Source organism: Panthera leo, chromosome B3, assembly GCF_018350215.1.
Source record: "Panthera leo isolate Ple1 chromosome B3, P.leo_Ple1_pat1.1, whole genome shotgun sequence".
Classification (NCBI taxonomy): domain Eukaryota; kingdom Metazoa; phylum Chordata; class Mammalia; order Carnivora; family Felidae; genus Panthera; species Panthera leo.
Window position 1 is genome coordinate 147,178,006 of NC_056684.1, and position 21,931 is coordinate 147,199,936.

The window sequence follows — 21,931 nt, forward strand, 5'->3', positions numbered from 1 at the left end:
ACAGATTACCTGGAGAATGAGAAAACGTTCAGTGCGCAAGAGCACAGTTTTGGAGAAAACTCATGAATGTGTCCATAAAGGAGCTTGTGGCAACTTCTCTTAATTCTGGAACTAAACACTTCAGTTCAAGACACGCCTGCTGACTCGGGTCCTCGGCACAGAGTCTCAGGCCCAATTTGGGCTCTTGGATGCTTAGAAATATACGTAGAGAGCACAACCATGCAGTTTTCAAGTTTTATTTCAGAGTTCTGGTCAGTGACCCATGAGATACCTGGTGTCAGAGTTGGGATGTGCTGGGGACCCCTGTGTCTCCTGCAGAGCCCCGGAAACATGGATGTCAGCTATGTGGCCTCATTACTGTGTTTTCACAGATGTGCCAAGTGCATTGCCTATAGTTATTCAGGGGTCTGGTGCTTGAATTATGGATTGTCTTCACCAACAATCACTTCCTGAACTTTCTCAGTATTGATAATTCTGAAATTTGTGGCAATACCAAAGAGGATTGCAGCTATATGGCATAAATGTGACCAAAAACCACTCTGAGATATACCACAGATCCATGACTTTGCCTGACTGACTGAACTCTTCTTGGAGGGGTCCGCTGTCTGTGCTCCCACCAGTGCCTCGTCCAGTGCACCATGGAGGATCCCAGCCTACGTGACAATAGCGGTTCCTTTTATTGTCGCACATCCCTCTGTGACTGCATTTCTGTGGGATACAGTCATAATTCAGCTGAGCCACACTTCCAGTGCAGTAGGTGTCCTGACAGAACTTTCCAGGAGCACAGGGGGTAACAGTTCTCACATGACCAATCTCAGTTGTTCCTGTGCTACGATGTGAATCCAGCCTCAAACACCAGACCCCTGAGATCTCAGACGGATGGAATCCAACATGTTCTTGCAGCTGAGGGAGATATGTGACATTCCTACACGGCAGCCTTCCACACAGCACGTCTGTGTGGGAACAGGGTTCAGCATTGAATTCCCCGGGGTGTTCTGCAGTGTCCATATCGGCTGCCTTTGTGATTTATGGTATAGCAGACATCTTCACCTTTCCCAGAATTTCTGCCAAAGATTTCTTGGCAGTGCATAGTGCGGTAAGTGCAGTTCCCATGATAGCAGCATCCCTCTTCAGTGCATGGGGTTCCATCTTGCATATGGAAGTCATCAGGGTACGCCAAGGACACCCCACGTCAGGACTCTGGAAGATCACATATATTTTGGATTGGTCTGCTGAGTGTCCCAGCATCGGAATAGATGCAGTTTGTACAGCATTTGTCTGTATTACATTTGCTTCCAGGGATTAAGATACAATCACTTTTATAGCAGGGATTGCTGTAGCACTGCTTGAAGGAGCCACAGTCTCACTACTTACGTGGGTCCGCTAAGTAGTTACCAAAACGATTGTTGGTCAGGATTTTATTTCAATGCACATTTCGGTGTGGAACATACACTTGCCTGTTCCACAATTCATTATGTGCTGCATATGAATGAAGGAATAGTTACGGAAAGCTTCTGTTATACCAGGGAATCGGGTATAATGCAGTTGGACCTTTTTTGGCAAGCATATTCATCAGTGTAAACCCAGAAAGCAATATTTCTTGCAATCTTATGTGTTGCTCTGACAACAATAATTAATGTCTGCATAAATAAGCTAGTATAATGGCATATTACCATTCATAGATGGCATATAGAATATACAACTGGAATGAAATTAAGTTCATGGGATACATCTGAAATCACAATTAAGGATGAATGTGGTTTAATAATTTAAAAATTCTTTGATGCATAATATCGGGGGGGGAGGAGAAGGACTTTCATGCAACACATATTTACCCATGTTTATGGATCTCTCTCATTAAAAATGATCATGAAGCCAATATAGTCACTGACATCAATACCATGAAGCATTGAGTCAATTAAGCTAACTAGCCTTATTAGGAATTGGGCACTTTTTGACACATGGTTGAACACACTATACATTGTTTTGAAACTGAGAACAAGTCCTTTCAAAATTCCGTGATGGGATGAATACAACCTCTTAGAGATCCTGGGGACTGCACTGGCATTTGCTTGAGGAACAGGGGTTCCCTATCCTCCTTATATCCCAGGTTATAAGTAGGTCTCTTTGCCCTTTTGTCTGCCACTATTTGAGAAACAGCATGTTCAAACTTTGGTAATCGCTGAGGGGTCTGATTTCATAGGCAAGATCATCCAACTTCATGATACCTTCAAGACCCACATAATACATGTCCATGGTGACCATGGAAAGAGGAATCTCTTCCAAGTAGCCGAGGTAGTAACAGTCTTGAGGCATGGAGGCATCAGCAGATGTCTGGGCCAAAAGAGTTTCTTGTGCCACATGTGGATACTGTGTCTCTTGTCCCCAAAACACAGGCTATAGGACAGCCAGCCAGGCAGCTGAATGCTCTTGCTGTGGTGCAGCTTCTTCTTGGGAATTATCACCTCAGAGGAGATGTAGCACCTGAGGGATGGCCTTGAGAACCCTGGAGATGAGCCAGCACTGCCCATAGTGCAAACAGCAAGAGGGGTGCCCTCCGGGTGACTTGGCCCTCTGCCAGCCTCATGCCCCTGCTCAGGGAAATCTGCCAGTGAGAATAGATAAATGGAGGATCCTCAGGAAAGCCAGGTCTAGATCATCTGACAGAACAGAGGGCTGCTCCAGAACCCTGCACCTGGCGGCCACCTGTGGGCTTAGGTATAAGTCCCGGGGTGTGGCATTGGATGACCCTGCTCATCAGTTCAGCTGGGGTGGATATGGGAGAGGCAGGTGGGCCATGGTCAACAGTGCTCACATGGACATGGGTAGGGACTTGGATCCAGATACATGGCTCTATTCAACACATTCCATCTTTCCTCCAGCTACTTGGATATGGGATATGCAATTATAACACCCTGAACTTCTCTACCAATTCCATGTCCTGTGGTACTGCTGAGTCACTTTCTAAGGATGACTACTTTTCCTCATTATGGAGACCACTGCTTCCTACTTCCTTGTGATGTGGAGGTAAACATTTTCAATTTTACCTTTATAGGTGATAAAAAAAAAACGCTTTGTAGTTTTATGTGTCTTATTCTGATTGGCTATTAGTTTGCAAGCCATTTGATCCTTTTGGTTATTGCTTTTAAGCTTCTTCTGTGTTTACAGTGAAAAACATTTCCCAGTATTCCATGTAATGATTGGTGAAGTACACGTTGTATTTTATTTATTTATTTATTTATTTTTTAATATATGAAATTTATTGTCAAATTGGTTTCCATAAAACACCCAGTGCTCATCCCAAAAGGTGCCCTCCTCAATACCCATCACCCACCCTCCCCTCCCTCCCACCCCCCATCAACCCTCAGTTTGTTCTCAGTTTTTAACAGTCTCTTATGCTTTGGCTCTCTCCCACTCTAACCTCTTTTTTTTTCCTTCCCCTCCCCCATGGGTTTCTGTTAAGTTTCTCAGGATCCACATAAGAATGAAACCATATGGTATCTGTCTTTCTCTGTATGGCTTATTTCACTTAGCATCACACTCTCCAGTTCCATCCATGTTGCTACAAAAGGCCATATTTCATTCTTTCTCATTGCCATGTAGTATTCCATTGTGTATATAAACCACAATTTCTTTATCCATTCATCAGTTGATGGACATTTAGGCTCTTTCCATAGTTTGGCTATTGTTGAGAGTGCTGCTATAAACATTGGGGTAAAAGTGCCCCTATGCATCAGTACTCCTGTATCCCTTGGGTAAATTCCTAGCAGTGCTATTGCTGGGTCATAGGGTAGGTCTATTTTTAATTTTCTGAGGAACCTCCACACTGCTTTCCAGAGCGGCTGCACCAACTTGCATTCCCACCAACAGTGCAAGAGGGTTCCCGTTTCTCCACATCCTCTCCAGCATCTATAGTCTCCTGATTTGTTCATTTTGGCCACTCTGACTGGCGTGAGGTGATATCTGAGTGTGGTTTTGATTTGTATTTCCCTGATAAGGAGCGACGTTGAACATCTTTTCATGCGCCTGTTGGCCATCCGGATGTCTTCTTTAGAGAAGTGTCTATTCATGTTTTCTGCCCATTTCTTCACTGGGTTCTTTGTGTCCGATATGTCATTTGCGAATATATTTTCCCATTCCGTTGGTTGCCTTTTAGTTTTGTTGGTTGTTTCCTTTGCTGTGCAGAAGCTTTTTATCTTCATAAGGTCCCAGTAATTCATTTTTGCTTGTAATTCCCTTGCCTTTGGGGATGTGTCGAGTAAGAGATTGCTACGGCTGAGGTCAGAGAGGTCTTTTCCTGCTTTATCCTCTAAGGTTTTGATGGTTTCCTGTCTCACATTCAGGTCCTTTATCCATTTTGAGTTTATTTTTGTGAATGGGGTGAGAAAGTGGTCTAGTTTCAACCTTCTGCATGTTGCTGTCCAGTTCTCCCAGCACCATTTGTTAAAGAGACTGTCTTTTTTCCATTGGATGTTCTTTCCTGCTTTGTCAAAGATGAGTTGGCCATACGTTTGTGGGTCTAGTTCTGGGGTTTCTATTCTATTCCATTGGTCTATGTGTCTGTTTTTATGCCAATACCATGCTGTCTTGATGATTACAGCTTTGTAGTAGAGGCTAAAGTCTGGGATTGTGATGCCTCCTGCTTTGGTCTTCTTCAAAATTACTTTGGCTATTCGGGGCCTTTTGTGGTTCCATACGAATTTTAGGATTGCTTGTTCTAGTTTCGAGAAGAATGCTGGTGCAATTTTGATTGGGATTGCATTGAATGTGTAGATAGCTTTGGGTAGTATTGACATTTTGGCAATATTTATTCTTCCAATCCATGAGCAGGGAATGTCTTTCCATTTCTTTATATCTTCTTCAATTACCTTCATAAGCTTTCTATAGTTTTCAGCATACAGATCTTTTACACCTTTGGTTAGATTTATCCCTAGGTATTTTATGCTTCTTGGTGCAATTGTGAATGGGATCAGTTTCTTTACTTGTCTTTCTGTTGCTTCATTATTAGTGTATAATAATGCAACTGACTTCCGTACATTGATTTTCTATCCTGCAACTTTGCTGAATTCATGTATCAGTTCTAGCAGACTTTTGGTGGAGTCTATCGGATTTTCCATGTATAATATGTCATCTGCAAAAAGCGAAAGCTTGACTTCATCTTTGCCAATTTTGATGCCTTTGACTTCCTTTTGTTGTCTGATTGCTGATGCTAGAACTTCCAACACTATGTTAAACAATGGCGGTGAGAGTGTGCATCCCTGTCGTGTTCCTGATCTCAGGGGAAAAGCTTTCAGTTTTTCCCCATTGAGGATGATGTTAGCTGTGGGCTTTTCATAAATGCATTTTATGATGTTTAAGTATGTTCCTTTTATCCCGACTTTCTCAAGGCTTTTTTACTAAGAAAGGGTGCTGAATTTTGTCAAAGGCCTTTTCTGCATCGATTGACAGGATCATATGGTTCTTATCTTTTCTTTTATTAATGTGATGTATCACGTTGATTGATTTGCGAATGTTGAACCAGCCCTGCATCCCAGGAATGAATCCCACTTGATCATGGTGAATAATTCTTTTTATATGCTGTTGAAATTGATTTCCTAGTATCTTATTGAGAATTTTTGCATCCATATTCATCAGGGATATTGGCCTGTAGTTCTCTTTTTTTACTGGGTTTCTGTCTGGTTTAGGAATCAAAGTAATACTGGCTTCATAGAATGAGTCTGGAAGTTTTCCTTCCCTTTCTATTTCTTGGAATAGCTTGAGAAGGATAGATATTATCTCTGCTTTAAACGTCCGGTAGAACTCCCCTGGGAAGCCATCTGGTCCTGGACTCTTATTTGTTGGGAGATTTTTGATAACCGAGTCAATTTCTTCGCTGGTTATGGGTCTGTTCAAGCTTTCTATTTCCTCCTGATTGAGTTTTTGGAAGAGTGTGGGTGTTTAGGAATTTGTCCATTTCTTCCAGGTTGTCCAATTTGTTGGTATATAATTTTTCATAGTATTCCCTGGTAATTGTTTGTATCTCTGAGGGATTGGTTGTAATAATTCCATTTTCATTCATGATTTTATCTATTTCGGTCATCTCCCTTTTCTTTTTGAGAAGCCTGGCTAGAGGTTTATCAATTTTGTTTACTTTTTCAAAAAGACAACTCTTGGTTTGGTTAATCTGCTCTACAGTTTTTTAGATTCTATATTGTTTATTTCTGCTCTGATCTTTATTATTTCTCTTCTTCTGCTGGGTTTAGGCTGCCTTTGCTGTTCTGCTTCTATTTCCTTTAGGTGTGCTGTTCAATTTTGTATTTGGGATTTTTCTTGTTTCTTGAGATAGGCCTGGATTGCAATGTATTTTCCTCTCAGGACTACCTTCGATGCATCCCAAAGCGTTTGGATTGTTGTATTTTCATTTTTGTTTGTTTCCATATATTTTTAAATTTCTTCTCTAATTGCCTGGTTGACCCATTCATTCTTTAGTAGGGTGTTCTTTAACCTCCAAGCCTTTGGAGGCTTTCCAGACTTTTTCCTGTGATTGATTTCAAGCTTCATAGCTTTGTGTTCTGAAAGTATGCATGGTATAATTTCAATTCTTGTATACTTATGAAGGGCTGTTTTGTGACCCAGTATATGATCTATCTTGGAGAATGTTCCATGTGCACTTGAGAAGAAAGTATATTCTGTTGCTTTGGGATGCAGAGTTCTAAATATATCTGTCAAGTCCATCTGATCCAATGTATCATTCAGGGCCCTTGTTTCTTTATTGACTGTGTGTCTAGATGATCTATCCATTGTTGTAAGTGGGGTATTAAAGGTCCCTGCAATTACCACATTCTTATCAATAAGGTTGCTTATGTTTATGAGTAATTGTTTTATATATTGGGGGGCTCCGGTATTCGGCACATAGATATTTATAATTGTTAGCTCTTCCTGATGGATAGACCTTGTAATTATTATATAATGCCCTTCTTCGTCTCTTGGTACAGCATTTAATTTAAAGTCTAGTTTGTCTGATATAAATATGGCTACTCCAGCTTTCTTTTGGCTTCCAGTAGCATGATAAATAGTTCTCCATCCCCTCACTCTCAATCTGAAGGTGTCCTCAGGTCTAAAATGAGTCTCTTGTAGACAGCAAATAGATGGGTATTGTTTATTTATCCATTCTGATACCCTATGTCTTTTGGTTGGAGCATTTAATCCATTTACATTCAGTGTTATTATAGAAAGATACGGGTTTAGCGTCATTCTGATGTCTGTATGTTTTATGCTTGTAGCGATATCTCTGGTACTTTGTCTCACAGGATCCCCCTTAGGATCTCTTGTAGGGCTGGTTTAGTGGTGACAAATTCCTTCCGTTTTTGTTTGTTTGGGAAGACCTTTATCTCTCCTTCTATTCTAAATGACAGACTTGCTGGATAAAGGATTCTCGGCTGCATATTTTTCCTGTTCAACACATTGAAGATCTTGTGCCAATCCTTTCTGGCCTGCCAAGTTTCAAAAGAGAGATCAGTCACGAGTCTTATAGGTCTCCCTTTATATGTTAGGGTACGTTTATCCCTTGATGCTTTCAGAATTTTTTCTTTATCCTTGTATTTTGCCAGTTTCACTATGATATGTCGTGCAGAGGATCGATTCAAGTTACATCTGAAGGGAGTTCTCTGTGCCTCTTGGATTTCAATGCCTTTTTCCTTCCCCAGTTCGGTGACGTTCTCAGCTATTATTTCTTCAAGTATACCTTCAGCACCTTTCCCTCTCTCTTCCTTCTCTGGGATACCAATTATGCGTATATTCTTTTTTCTTTTTAGTGTATCACTTAGTTCTCTAATTTTCCCCTCATACTCCTGGATTTTTTTTTTTATTATTTTTATTTTTATTTATTTTTGGGACAGAGAGAGAGACAGAGCATGAACGGGGGAGGGGCAGAGAGAGAGGGAGACACAGAATCGGAAACAGGCTCTAGGCTCCGAGCCATCAGCCCAGAGCCTGACGCGGGGCTCGAACTCACAGACCGCGAGATCGTGACCTGGCTGAAGTTGGACGCTTAACCGACTGCGCCACCCAGGCGCCCCAACTCCTGGATTTTTTTATCTCTCTTTTTCTCAGCTTCCTCTTTTTCCATAATTTTGTCTTCTAGTACACCTATTCTCTCCTCTGCCTCTTCAGTCCGAGCCGTGGTCATTTCCATTTTATTTTGCATCTCGTTTAAAGCGTTTTTCAGCTCCTCCTGACTGTTCCTTAGTCCCTTTATCTCTGTAGCAAGAGATTCTCTGCTGTCCTCTATCCTGTTTTCAAGCCCAGTGATTAATTTTATGACTATTATTCTAAATTCACTTTCTGTTATATTATTTAAATCCTTTTTGATCAGTTCATTAGCTGTTGTTATTTCCTGGAGATTCTTTTGAGGGGAATTCTTCTGTTTGGTCATTTTGGATAGTCCCTGGAGTGGAACGGACCTGCAGGGCACCTCCCCTGTGCTGTGGTGTATAACTGGAGTTGGTGGGCAGAACCACAGTCAGACCTGATGTCTGCCCCCAGCCCACCGCTGGGGCCACAGTCAGACTGGTGTGTGCCTTCTCTTCCCCTCTCCTAGGGGTGGGATTCACTGTGGGGTGGCGTGGCCCATCTGGGCTACTTGCACACTGCCAGGCTTGTGATGCTGGGGATCTGGCATATTAGCTGGGGTGGGTAGGCAAGGTGCATGGGGGCAGGAGGGGCAGGCTTAGCCCGCTTCTCCTTAGGTGATCCACTTCAGGAGGGGCCCTGTGGCAGTGGGAGGGAGTCAGACCCGCTGCCGGAGGTTTGGCTCCACAGAAGCACAGCATTGGGTGTTTGCGTGGAGCAAGCAACCTCCCTGGCAGGAACTGGTTCCCTTTGGGATTTTGTCTGGGGCATGGGTGAGGGAGATGGCACTGGCGAGCGCCTTTGTTCCCCGCCAAGCTGAGCTCTGTTGTCCCGGGACTCAGCAACTCTCCCTCCCTTTGTCCTCCAGTGTTCCTGCTTTCCGAGCAGAGCTGTTAACTTATGAACTCCCAGATGCTAAGTCGCTCTTTCTGTCAGAACACACTCCGTCTGGCCCCTCTGCTTTTGCAAGCCAGACTCGGGGACTCTGCTTGGCCCGCAGGCTGCCTCTCCACCCCGGCTCCCTCCTGCCAGTCCGTGCAGCCTGCACCGCCTCTCCGCCCTTCCTACCCTCTTCTGTGGGCCTCTCGTCTGCGCTTGGCTCCGGAGACTCCATTCTGCTAGTCTTCTGGTGGTTTTCTGGGTTAGTTAGGCAGGTGTAGGTGGAATCTGAGTGATCAGCAGGACACGCGGTGAGCCCAGCATCTTCCTACGTTGTCATCTTCCTTGAACCTCTCCCAGAAGCTTTTTATCTTCATGAGGTCCCAATAGTTCATTTTTGCTTTTAATTCTCTTGCTTTTGGAGATGTGTCAAGTAAGAAATTGCTGCGGCTGAGGTCAGAGAGGTTTTTTTCTTTCTTTCTCCTCTAGGGTTTTGATGGTTTCCTGTCTCACATTCTGGTCCTTCATCCATTATGAGTGTATCTTTGTGAATGGTGTAAGAAAGTGGTCTAGTTTCCTTCTTCTACATGTTTCCGTCCTGTTCTCCCACCACCACTTATTAAAGAGACTGTCCTTTTTCCATCGGATATTCTTTCCTGCTTTGTCAAAGATTAGTTGGCCATACATTTGTGGGTCCAGTATTGGAGTCTGTATTCTATTCCATTGGTCTATGTGTCTGTTTTTGTGCCAGTACCATGCTGTCTTGATGATTACAGCTTTGTAGTAGAGGCTAAAGTCTGGGATTGTGACGTGTTCAGCTTTGGTTTTCTTCTTCAATATTACTTTGGTTATTCGGGGTCTTTTGTGATTCTATACAAATTTCAGGAATGATTGTTCTAGCTTGGAGAAGAATGCTGGTGCAAATTTGATTGGGATTGCATTGAATGTGTAGATAGCTTTGGGTATTATTGACATTTTAACAATATTTATTCTTCCAATCTATGAGCACAGAATGTGTTTCCATTTATTTTTATCTTTTTCAACTTTCTATAGTTTTCAGCATACAGATCTTTTACATCTTTTGATAGGTTTATTCCTAGGTATTTTATGATTCTTGGTGCAATTGTGAATGGGATCAGTTTCTTTACTTGTCTTTCTGTTTCTTAATTATTAGTGTATAAAGATTCAGCTGACTTCTGTACATTAATTTTGTATCCTCTGACTTTGCTGAAATCATGTATCAATTCTAGCAGACTTTTGGTGGAGTCTATCGGGTTGTCCATGTGTAGTATTATGTCATCTGAAAAAAAGTGAAAGCTTGACTTCATCTTTGTCAATTTTGATGCCTTTGATTTCCTTTTGTTGTCTGATTGCTGATGCTAGAACTTCCAACACTATGTTAAACAACAGCGGTGAGAGTGGACATCCCTATCATGTTCCTAATATTAGGGGTAAAGCTCTGTTTTTCCCCATTTACAATAATATTAGCTGTTGGTTTTTCATAAGTGGCTTTCATAATGTTTAAGTATATTCCTTCTGTCCTGAATTTCTTGAGGGTTTTTATTAAGAAAGGATGCTGAATTTTGTCAAATGTTTTTTTCTGCATCGATTGACAGCATCATATGGTTCTTATCATTTCTTTTATTAATGTGATGTATCATTTTGATGGATTTGTGAATGTTCAACCATCCCTGCAGCCCAGGAATGAATCCCACTGGATAATGGTGAATAATTATTTTCATATGCTGTTGAATTTGATTTGCTAGTATCTTGTTGAGAATTTTTGCATATTCATTAGGGATATTGGCCTTTAGTTGCCTTTTTTTTTTCTTTTTTTTTCTGCTGGGTATCTGTCTGCTTTGGGGATTAAAGTAATGCTGGCTTCATAGAATGAATCTGGAAGTTCTCCTTCCCTTTCTAGTTTTTGGAACAGCTTGAGAAGGATAGATATTGTCTGCTTTAACTGTCTGGTAGAATTCCCCAGGGAAGCCACCTGGTCCAGGACTCTTATTTGTTGGGGTATTTTTGACAACTGGTTCAATTTCTTCACTGGTTATGGGTCTATTCAAATTTTCTATTTCTTCCCGTGTGAGTTTTGGACCTGTGAGGGTGCTTATGAATTTGTCCATTTCTTCTGGGTTGTCCAATTTGTTGGCATATAATTTTTTATAGTATTCCCTGATAATTGCCTGTATTTCTGAGGGATTGGTTGTAGTAATTCCATTTTCATTCATGATTTTATCTGTTTGGGTCATCTCTCTTTTCTTTTTGAGAAGTCTGGCTAGAGATTTATCAATTTTATTTATTTTTTTCAAAAATCCAACTGTTGGTTTCATTGATCTGCTCTACAGTTTTTTAAGATTCCATATTGTTTATTTCTGCTCTGATCTTTACTATTTCTCTTCTTCTTCTGGGTTTGGGGTGTCTTTGAGTTCTGATTTTATTTACTTTAGATGTGCTGTTAGATTTTGTATTGGGGATTTTTTTCTTGTTTCTTGAGATAAGCCTGGATTGCAATGCATTTCCTCTGAGGACTGCCTTTGCTGCATCCCAAAGGGTTTGGATTGTTGTGTTTTCATTTTCATTTATTGACATATATTTTAAATTTCTTCTCTAATTGCCTGGTTGACCCACTGATTGTTTAGTAGGGTGTTCTTTATGCTCCATGGTTTTAGAGTTTTCCAGCCTTTTTCCTATGGTTGATTTCAAGTTTCATAGCATTGTGGTCTGAAAGTGTTCATGGTATGATCTCAATTCTTTTGTATTTATTTAGGGATGTATTGTGACCCAATATGTGATCTATCTTGGAGAATGTTCCATGTGCACTCAAGAAGATAGTATATTCTGTTGCTTTGGGATGCAGAGTTTTAAATATATCTGTCAAGTCCATCTGATCCAATGTATCATTCAGGGTCGTTGTTTGCTTATTGATCCTGTGTCTAGATGATCTATCCATTGTTGTAAGTGGGGTATTAAAGGTCCCTGCAATTACCACATTCTTATCAATAAAGTTGCTTATGATTATGATTAATTGTTTTATATATTTTGGGACTTCCATATTCGGTGCATAGACATTTTTCATTGTTAGCTCTTCCTGATGGATAGATCCTGTAATTATTACATAATGCCCTTATTCACCTGTTGTTACAACCTTTAATTTAAAGTCTAGTTTGTCTGATATACGTATGGCTACTCCAGCTTTCTTTTGACTTCCAGTGGCATGATAAATAGTTCTCCATCCCCTCACTTTCAATCTTAAAGTGTCCACAGGTCTAAAATGAGTCTCTTGTAGACAGAAAATAGATGGGTCTGTTGTTTATCCATTATGACACCCTATATCTTTTCATTGGAGAATTTAGTCTTTTTATATTCAGTGTTATTGTTGAAAGATATGGTTTTAGTCATTGTGATATCTGTAGGTTTCATGATTGTAGTCATGTCTCTGGTACTTTGTGGTCCTTGCAAAATTTCACTCACAGAGTCTCCCTTAGGATGACTTGTAGGGCTGGTTTAGTGGTGATGAATTCCTTCAGTTTTTGTTTGTTTGGGAAGACCTTTATGTCTCCTTCTATTCTGAATGACAGACTTGCTGGATAAAGGATTCTCGGCTGCATATTTTTTTTTCCTTTCATCATATTGAAGATTTCCTGCCATTCCTTTCTGGCCTGCCAAGTTTCAGTAGATAGGTCTGCTACTACCCTTATGTGTCTACCTTTGTATGTTAAGGCCATTTATCCCTGGATGCTTTCAGAATTTTCTCTTTATCCTTGAATTTTGCCAATTTCACTATGATATGTCATGCAGAAGATCGATTCAAGTTACGTCTGAAGGGAGTTCTCTGTGCCTCTTGGATTTCAATGCCTTTTTCCTTCCCCAGATCAGGGAAGTTCTGAACTATGATTTCTTCAAGTACACCTTCAGCACCTTTCTCTTTATCTTCCTCTTCCTGAATTCCTATTACACAGATATTGTTCCGTTTGATTGCATCACTTAGTTCTCTAATTCTCCCCTCATACTCCTGGATTTTTTTTTTATCTCTCTTTTTCTCAGCTTCCTCTTTTTCCATAATTTTATCTTATAATTCACCCATTCTCTCTTCTGCCTCTTCAATCCGAGCTGGGTCGCCTCCATTCTATTTTAAACCTCATTTAATAGCAATTTTTAGCTCCTCCTGACTATTTCTTAGTCCCTTTATCTCTGTAGCAATAGATACTCTGATGTCCTCTATACTTTTTTCAAGCCCAGTGGTTAATTTTATGACTATTATTCTAAATTCTTGTTCTGTTATATTGCTTAAATCATTTTTGATCAATTTGTTAGCTGTCGCTACTTCCTGGAGTTTCTTTTGAGGAGAGTTCTTCTGTTTCATCATTTTGGGTAGTCCCTGGGGTGGCGCCAAACTGCAGTGCACTTCCCTGTGCTGTCTGGAGTAACTTGTGCTGGTGGGCAGAACCACAGTCAGACCAAATGTCTGTCCGCAGCCCACCACTGGTGCCATAATCAGACTGGTGTGTACCTTATCTTCCCCTCTCCCAGAGGTAGGACTCACTGTGGAGTGGTGTGTCCCCTGCTGGGCTACTTGCACACTGCCAGGCTTGTGGTGCTGCTTTGATGGGATCTGGTGTATTATCTGGGGTGGATCCACAAGGTGTACAGGGGTAGGAGGGGAAGGATTAGCTCGCTTTGCCATCGATGGTCCCCTGCAGGAAGGGCCTGGCAGCACCAGGAGGGAGGCAGGCCCGTCAGAGGGATGGATCCACAGAAGCACAGTGTTGGGTGTTTGTGCGATGCAAGCAAGTTCAGTGATGGGAAGTGTTTCCCTTTGGGATTTTGGCTGGGGGTTGGGAGAGGGAGATGGCGCTGGCCACCGCCTTTGTTCCCCACAGAGCTGAGCTCTGTCTTCTGGGGCTCAACATCTCCTCCTCCAGGTGTACTCTCGCTCTCCCTGCTTTCAGAGAGCAGAGCTGTTGACTTTTAGCATTCCCGATGTTAAGCCCTGCTGGCTGTCAGAACTCAGAGAGTCTCGCCCCTCCACTTTTGCAAGCCAGACTTCAGGGGCTGTGCCTTGCTGGGCAGTCTGCCCCTCCACCTCCCTGGTTCCCTCTCGACCTTCTGGATAGCATGCATCTCCTCTCTACCCTTCCTACCCTCTTCTGTAGGCCTCCTGTTTGTGGTTGGCTCCAGAGAGTCCATTCTTCTAGTCTTTTGGAAGTTTTCTGGGGAATTTAGGTAGATGCGGGTGGAATCTAAGCGATCAGCAGGATAAGGTGAGCCCAGCGTCCTCCTATGCCGCGATCTTCCCCTCTCTCCCCAAATAGGAATATTTTTAATAGAAATTGAAAATAAAAATGAAGTTTTTCTCTTTATGCATTTAAGAAAAAGAAAATAAATGAAAAAGTGAAAAAAATGAAAAAGAAAGAAAAATAAAGGAAATTGTTTGAAAATTTGAAAAGGTGAATACATTGAAGTAGACTAAACTAACATGATGGAAGTAAAGTAGAATTTGAAAAAAATTATACAAAATTAAAAAATACAGTGATAAAAATTAAAGAAAGTTTTAATAAAAATTGAAAATAAAAATGAATTTTCTCCTGTATTCAAGAAAAATAAGTGAAAAAGAGGAAAAGAAAGAAGAAAAAGAACAAAGAAACTTGAATAGATGAACCTGCTAACAGATTGAAGTAGGACTGAAATTGCTTCGTTTTCCCCTAGAAGTCATCTGTGTAGCTCTTTATAGTCCTTAAACTAAGTCGGAGGTGACACATGTGTTCTTGAAGAGAAAAGCTGGCCCAGTTGGGCGGGCCTCAGTGTAACAGCTCGGCTCTCCACTAGATGGCGCTGCTAGCCTACTGGGGTGGATTGTTGCAGAGCTTTTAGGTGCCTATGCACATGCGTGGGAGCGGTGAAAATGGCGCCACCCAGCTACCCCGTCTGTTTTCCCAGATCAGCAATCACGCAACTGTCCTCTGTCATCAGCTCTCATCTACTTCCCCCTTTTTCACTCTCCATGACCAGGCCCCAGGCAATACATCTCTCCTGAGTTTTGTCTCAGATGCAACTGTTTTCCCCAGCCCCTTACTTCTGAAGGACTGCAGCTATGACCCTTTCTACTCCTCTGTGGAAGGGTCTCACTGAGCAATGACCCAACAAGCAATGGCCAAATGTCAGCTGCACCCTGGAATGCCCGTTGGAGCCTGTTGTTGCCAGTGCCCTGAGACTACAGCCAGGTGTCAGCCGCCCCAGAAAATGTTTGCGAGACAGTGTAGCAGCAGTGTTTAGGGATTATGGAAAATCACAACATACATCTGGCACCAGGATTCACCCTTAATGACTTTGCCCCAGCACCAGCGAATGTGGCTGCCTTCTGGCGTCTGCTGGGACCAGGCGGCTTCAACAGTCTCTACCTAATGCCCTTAAAGCAGTGGCCTCCCCATGTGGCCCGAGAACCTGGACCCCACTCTGTTCCTGGGGATTTGCCCTTCCCACCAGAGCACCGTCAGGTATCAAGCTGCAGAGTTGCAGCCTTTGCACTCCCCTTGTTTACAGTCTTAATAGAATTTAAACCCTCTCCTTTCTCCTTTCTCCCTTTTTAGTTTAGTCCCTGCAGCTGTTTCCAATTTTCCACTTTCTCTCCATCTGCTTTTGGGCAGGGGTGCTTTTCCCATATTCTAACCCCCTCCCCAGTCTCCATCCTCTCTCCACCCACAAAACCGGTTCCCTACCTCTGTGGCTTCTCACTCCCCAAATTCTCCTCTTGGCTCCACATACCTGGTGAATTCTGTGGTTCAGGTTGTGCAGATTGTTGTGTGAATCCTCCAATGAGTTTTCTAGCCCATTTTTTAATTAGAGTAGATGGATTTGGAATCAAATTTTATGGTCTATATATAGAAAAAAAAATATGAAAGACTCCACCGACAAAAAGCTGCTTGAAATGATACATTAATTCAGTAAAGTCACAGGACACAAAGTCAACATACAGAAATTTGTTGCATTTGTATACATGAGAAAGAGAAATCAAGGAAATGATCCCATTTACAATTACACCAAAAACCATAAGATACCTAGGAATAAACCTAACTAAAGTGGTAAAAGATCTTAACTGTGAAAACTATAGAACACTGATGAAATAAATTGAAGAAGACACAAAGAAATGGAAAAATATTCCATGCTTATATATTGGAAGAACAAAAATTGTTAAAATGTCTTTACCACCCCAAATCAACCTACAAATTCAATGAAATCCCTATCAAAATAATACCAGCATTCTTTACAGAGCTAGAACAAATAACTCTATTATTATCATGGAACCACAAAAGACCCCAAATACAAAAACAAACAAACAAAACAATAACAACAGACCCTCAAAACTAGAGGTATTACAAACCTGGATTTCAAGCAATATTACAAAGCTATAGTTATCACTGACACAAAAACAGACACATAGATCAATGGAACATATTAGAAAACCCTGAAATGGACCCACAACCATATGATCAACTCATCTTTGACAAAACAAGAAAGAATATCCAATGGGAAAAAAAAAAAAACACAGTCCCTTCGACAAACGGTGTTGGGAAAACTGGACATGACATGCAGAAACATTTTTTCCTTCCTTAATAAAGGATCACTTTCTTATACCATACACAAATGTAAATTCAAAATGGATGAAAGGCCTAAAGTGATACAGGAAACCATCAAATCCTACAGAAGAAAACCAGCAGCAAACTCTTTGACCTTGGCCACAGAAGCTTCTTCCTACTTGTGTCTCCAAAGGCAAGGGAAAAACAAAAGAAAACTTGAACTATTGGGTTCTTGTCAAGATGAACAGCATCTGCACAATAAAGGAAACAATCAACCAAACTAAAAGGGAACCAATGAAAGGGGAGAAGATATCTGAAAATGACATATCTCATAAAGGGTTAGTATCCAAATTCTATAAAGAACTTTTCAAAGTCAACACCTAAAAAAACAATCCACTAAAGAAATGGGCAGAAGACATGAACAGTTTTCCAAAGAAGATATCCAGATATCCTACAGACACATAAAAAGAAGCTCAATATTGCTCATCATCAGGTAGATACAAATCAAAACCACACTGAAATATCACCTCACACCTGTCAAAATGGCTAAAATTAACAACACAAGAAAGAAAAGATGTTGGTGAGGATGTGGAGAAAGGGGAAACATTTTGCACTGTTGGTGGGAATGCAAACTGTTGCAGGCACTCAGGAAAACAGTGTGGAGATTCCTCAAAAAAATTAAAAATAGAACTATTCTATGATGGAGCAATTGCATTACTAGGTATTTATCCGAAGGATATCAAAATGCTGATTCAAAGGGGCACATGCACCGCAATGTTTATAGCAGTGCTATCAACAGTAGATGAAAGAGCCCAAATATCCATCAACAGATAAATGGATAAAGATATATACAATGAAATATTACTCAGCCATCAAAAAGAATGAAATATTGCCACTTGCAACAGTGTGGATGGAACTAGAGTGTATTAAGATAGGTAAAATAGGTCAGTCAGAAAAAGTTAAATATCATATGATTTCACTCATATGTGGAATCTAAGAAACACAATACATGAACATAGGGGAAGGGAAATAAGATAAAAACAGAGAGGGAGGACACCAGAAGAGACTCTTAAATACATAGAACAAACTGTGGGTGGGGGAGTGGGGTAAATGGGAGATGGGCATTAAGGAAGGCACTTGTTGAGATGAGAACTGGGTGTTATGTGTACCTAATGAATCACTAAATTCTGCCCCTGAAACCAATACTATAGTGTATGTTAACAAGCTTGAACTTAAATTAGAAAATAATACAACAAAATTAAATATATAATACATATATGCATAAAACGAACTTTTGGGGCTACCTCAAAATAACAAGCTTCTGCACAGTGAAGGAAACAATGCACAAAACTAAAAAGCAACCCACAGAAGGGAGAAGATATTTGTAAATGACATATCCTTAGGTTTAGTATTCAAAACATGTTAAGACTTTTTAATTTTTTAACATTTTTATTATTTTTGAGAGAGAGAGAGGGAGAGAGAGCAGGGGAGGGGAAGGGGGAGAGGGAGACTCAGAATCAGAAGCAGGCCCCAGGCTGTAAGCTGTCAGCACAGAGCCCAACATGGGCCTCAAGCCCACCAACCATGAGATCATGACCTGAGCTGAAGTCAGAAGCTTAACAGACTAAGCCAGCCAGGTGTCCCTGTAAATGCTTTTTATAAATTATTTTCACATTATCAGTAGACAGTGTGTCAATGCAGTTCAGCATACTGCCATGTGAGAAGAAAAAATCGTGTCTTCCACTTGTGTATTGTGGTAATATCTCACTGAACATGAGACCCACCCTCTTCACAAAAATTTAATCGTGCACTACAGTATTGTTAATTACAGGTGTAATGTTGTGGAGAAGCCCTCAAGAACTTAATCATCTTGCACAACAGAAAATCATACCTCTTGAGATCTACTCCTCATTGTCCCTCCCTGCAAGCCCCTGGCAACTAGCATTGCACTCTGTTTTATTGGTATCAAAACCCAAATTCAGCTGCCTATTAATGGAAAAGGCAATGTTCAAAGTTTTAGTTTTGGTGGGAAAGGAATTTGAGCTTTGTTCAGGAGGACAGCCACCTAGAAAAATGCACTCTTCTCCAAAAGCCAACTCTGAGGTTTCTGCCTAATACAGGGGTCTTTAAAGGAGTAGAGGGTACTTAAACAAGGAGTGCCATGGTTGTTACCATCTTTTGATCATCAGCAGACTCCATGGTTCAAGCTGCCAAAGTTATCTCAACTCCCCTGTATCCCCAGCTGAGGAGGGAACCACACATGCATGGGACGAGACTGCCAGAGGTAGTAAAGAACCACAATAAGGGATTAGAAAGAAAAACCCTTGGGGTTCACACATGGTCAGCAGTAGTTTCTGTTATCACCAGCTGGCATAAGAAAAAAACATTATACAACCTTGTAGTTCACCAATCATCACATGGAATACTGGGAAATGTGTTCCTCAGTAAGCTGAGACAAAGCTTCAGAGCAAAAACCAAAAGGATCGAATGGCTTGCAAACTAATAGCCATCCAGAATAAAACATGTAAAATTACAAATCAATTTTTTGAAACACCTATAAAAGTAAAATTGACAATGTCTACCTCCACATCCCAAAGAAGTAGGAAGCAGTGGTCTCCATAATGAGGAAAAGTAGTAATCCTTAGAAAGTGACCCAGAAGTACCACAGGACATGGAATTGGTGGAGAAGTTCAGGGTGTTATAATTGCATATCCCATATCCAAGTAGCTGGAGGAAAGATGAAATGTGTTGAATAGAGCCATGTCTCTGGGTCCAAGTCCCTATGGATGTCCATGTGAGCACTCTTGAACTGGCCCACCTGCCTCTCCCATATCTACCCCAGCTGAACTGATATGCAGTGTCACCCAAGGTCACACACTGTGACTGTTACCTAACCCCACAGGTGGACCCCAGGAGTAGGGTGCTGGTTTCCTGGCACAGCCCTACGTTTTGTCAGATGGTCTAGACCTGGCCTTGCTGAGGATCCTCCATTTATCCATTCTCACTGGCAGATGTCCCTGAGCAGGGGCATGAGGCTGGCAAAGGGCCAGGTCACCTTGAGGGTGTCCCTCTTGCTTTTTGCACTCTGGGCAGTGCTGGCTTCTGTCCAGGGTTCTCAAGGTCGTCCCTCATGGCGCTACGTCTCTTCTGAGGTGGTAATTCCCAAGAAGGAGCTGCTCCATGACGAGGGCATTCAGATGCCTGGTTGCCTGTCCTATAGCCTGCGTTTTAGAGGCAAAGGCACGTTATCTACCTGAGGAGCAAGAAACTGTTTTGGCCCAGAAACCTGCTGATGATGACTCAGGATGATCAGGGAGCCTTGCAGATGGACTACCCCTTCATCCCTACAGACTGTTACTACCTCAGCTACCTGGAGGAGATTCCTCTTTCCATGTTCACCATGGACACATGCTATGGGGGCCTTGAAGGTATCATGAATTTGGATGACCTTGCCTATGAAATCAGACCCTCAGCAATTCCCAACGGTTTGAACACGTTGTTTCTCAGATAGTGGCAGACACCAATGCAATGGGACCTACTTATAACCTGGAATATAAGGAGGATAGGGACCCCCTGTTCTCTCAAGCAATTTTCAGTGCAGCCCCCCAGGATCTCTAGTAAGTTGTATTCATCCCATCACGGAATTTTGAAAGGACTTGTTCTCAGTTCCAAAACAATATATAGTATGGTCAACAACGTGTCAAAATGTGCCCAATTCCTGATAAAGCTAGTTAGCTTAATTGACTTAGTGTTTCATGGAATTTATATAAGTTACTATATTGGTTTCATGATAACTTATAGTAAGAGAGATCCAGCTAACTTGGGCAATTATGTATTGCATCAGAGTCCTTTTTTTCGATATTATGAATCAAAGTATTTTCAAATTCTTAAACCACATTCAACTTAATTGCGATTTGAGATGGATCCCATGAAGTTAATTTCAGCCCAGTTGTATATTCCATATGCTATCCACAAAGCTACATCATGATGGGTTATTTAGGCAGACATTATTTACTCTTGTCTGTCATAGCAACACATCAGATTGCAAGAAATACTGATTTGTGGCTTGACACTGATGAATGTGCTTGCCAAAAAAGGCCCAACTGCATTAGGACCTGATTCCCTGGTATAACTGAAGCTTTCAGTAACTGTTCCTTCCTTCATACGCAGCACATATGAATGGCGGATTAGGCAAGTGCATGTTCAACACCGAAGTGGTACATTTAAATAAAAGCCTGACCCACTATCATCGTGGAAACTACATAGCAGATCCAGGCAAGCAATAGGACTGTGGCTCCTTCAAGTGGTGCTACAGCAATCTCTGCTGTACAAGTGATTGCATCTTAACCCCCGGAAACAAATATAATACAGGCAGATGCTGTACATACTGCACCTATTCCGATGCTGGGACACTCTGCAGACCAATCTAAAATATATGTGATCTTCCAGAGTCCTGACGTGGGGTGTCCTTGGCGTGCCCTGTTGATTTCTATAAGCAAGATGGAACCCTATGTATTGAAGAGGGCTGCTGCTATCGTGAAAATTGCACTGGCCACACTATGCATTGCCAAGAAATCGTTGGCAAAAATGCTGTGAAAGGTGAAGATATCTGCTATATCATAAATCAAAAAAGCAGCCAATATGGACACTGCAGAAGACCCTGGGGAATTCAACACTGAGCCCCGTTCCTACACAGACGTGCCATGTGGAAGGCTGCAGTGTAGTAATGTCACACATCTCCCTCAGCTGCAAGAGCATGTTGGATTCCATCCATCTGAGATCTCAGGGTTGTGGTGTTTGGGGCTGGATTCACATCATAGCACAGGAACAATCAAGATTGGTCATGTGAGAACTAGTACTTCCTGTGCTCCTGGAAAGTTCTGTCAGGATACCTACAGCACTGGCAGTGTGGCTAAGCTGAATTATGACTTTATCCTGGAGAAATGCAGTCACAGAGGGATGTGCAACAATAACAGGAACTGCCATTGCCACGTAGGCTAGCATCCTCCATGGTGCACTGGACGAGGCACTGGTGGGAGCACAGACAGTGGACCCCTCCAAAAAGAATGCAGTCAGACAGGCAAATTCATGGATCCGTGGTATATCTCAGAGTGGTTTTTGGTCACATTTATGCCATAATAGCTGCATTCCTTGTGGCATCACCACAAATGTCAGAACTATCAACACTGAGAAAATTAAGGAAGTGATTGTTGGTGAAGGCAATCCATAATTCAGCCTCCAGACCGCTGGACAGCTATAGGCAATACATCTGGCTTATCTGTGAAAATACAGTAATGAGGCCACACAGCTGACATCCACATCTCTGGGCGTCTGCATGAGACACAGGGGTCCCCAGCATATCA

The 21,931-nt window shown here is 41.8% G+C and overlaps 1 long non-coding RNA gene across 1 annotated transcript; it reads left to right on the forward strand.

Annotated features, from left to right (window-relative positions):
• Nucleotides 1-1,011: 1,011 nt before the first annotated feature.
• Nucleotides 1,012-21,226, forward strand: LOC122221476. The gene is made up of 3 exons (XR_006203242.1): nt 1,012-1,096; nt 2,883-3,027; nt 20,739-21,226. It is a non-coding gene; the product is annotated as an uncharacterized LOC122221476 (long non-coding RNA).
• Nucleotides 21,227-21,931: the final 705 nt, after the last annotated feature.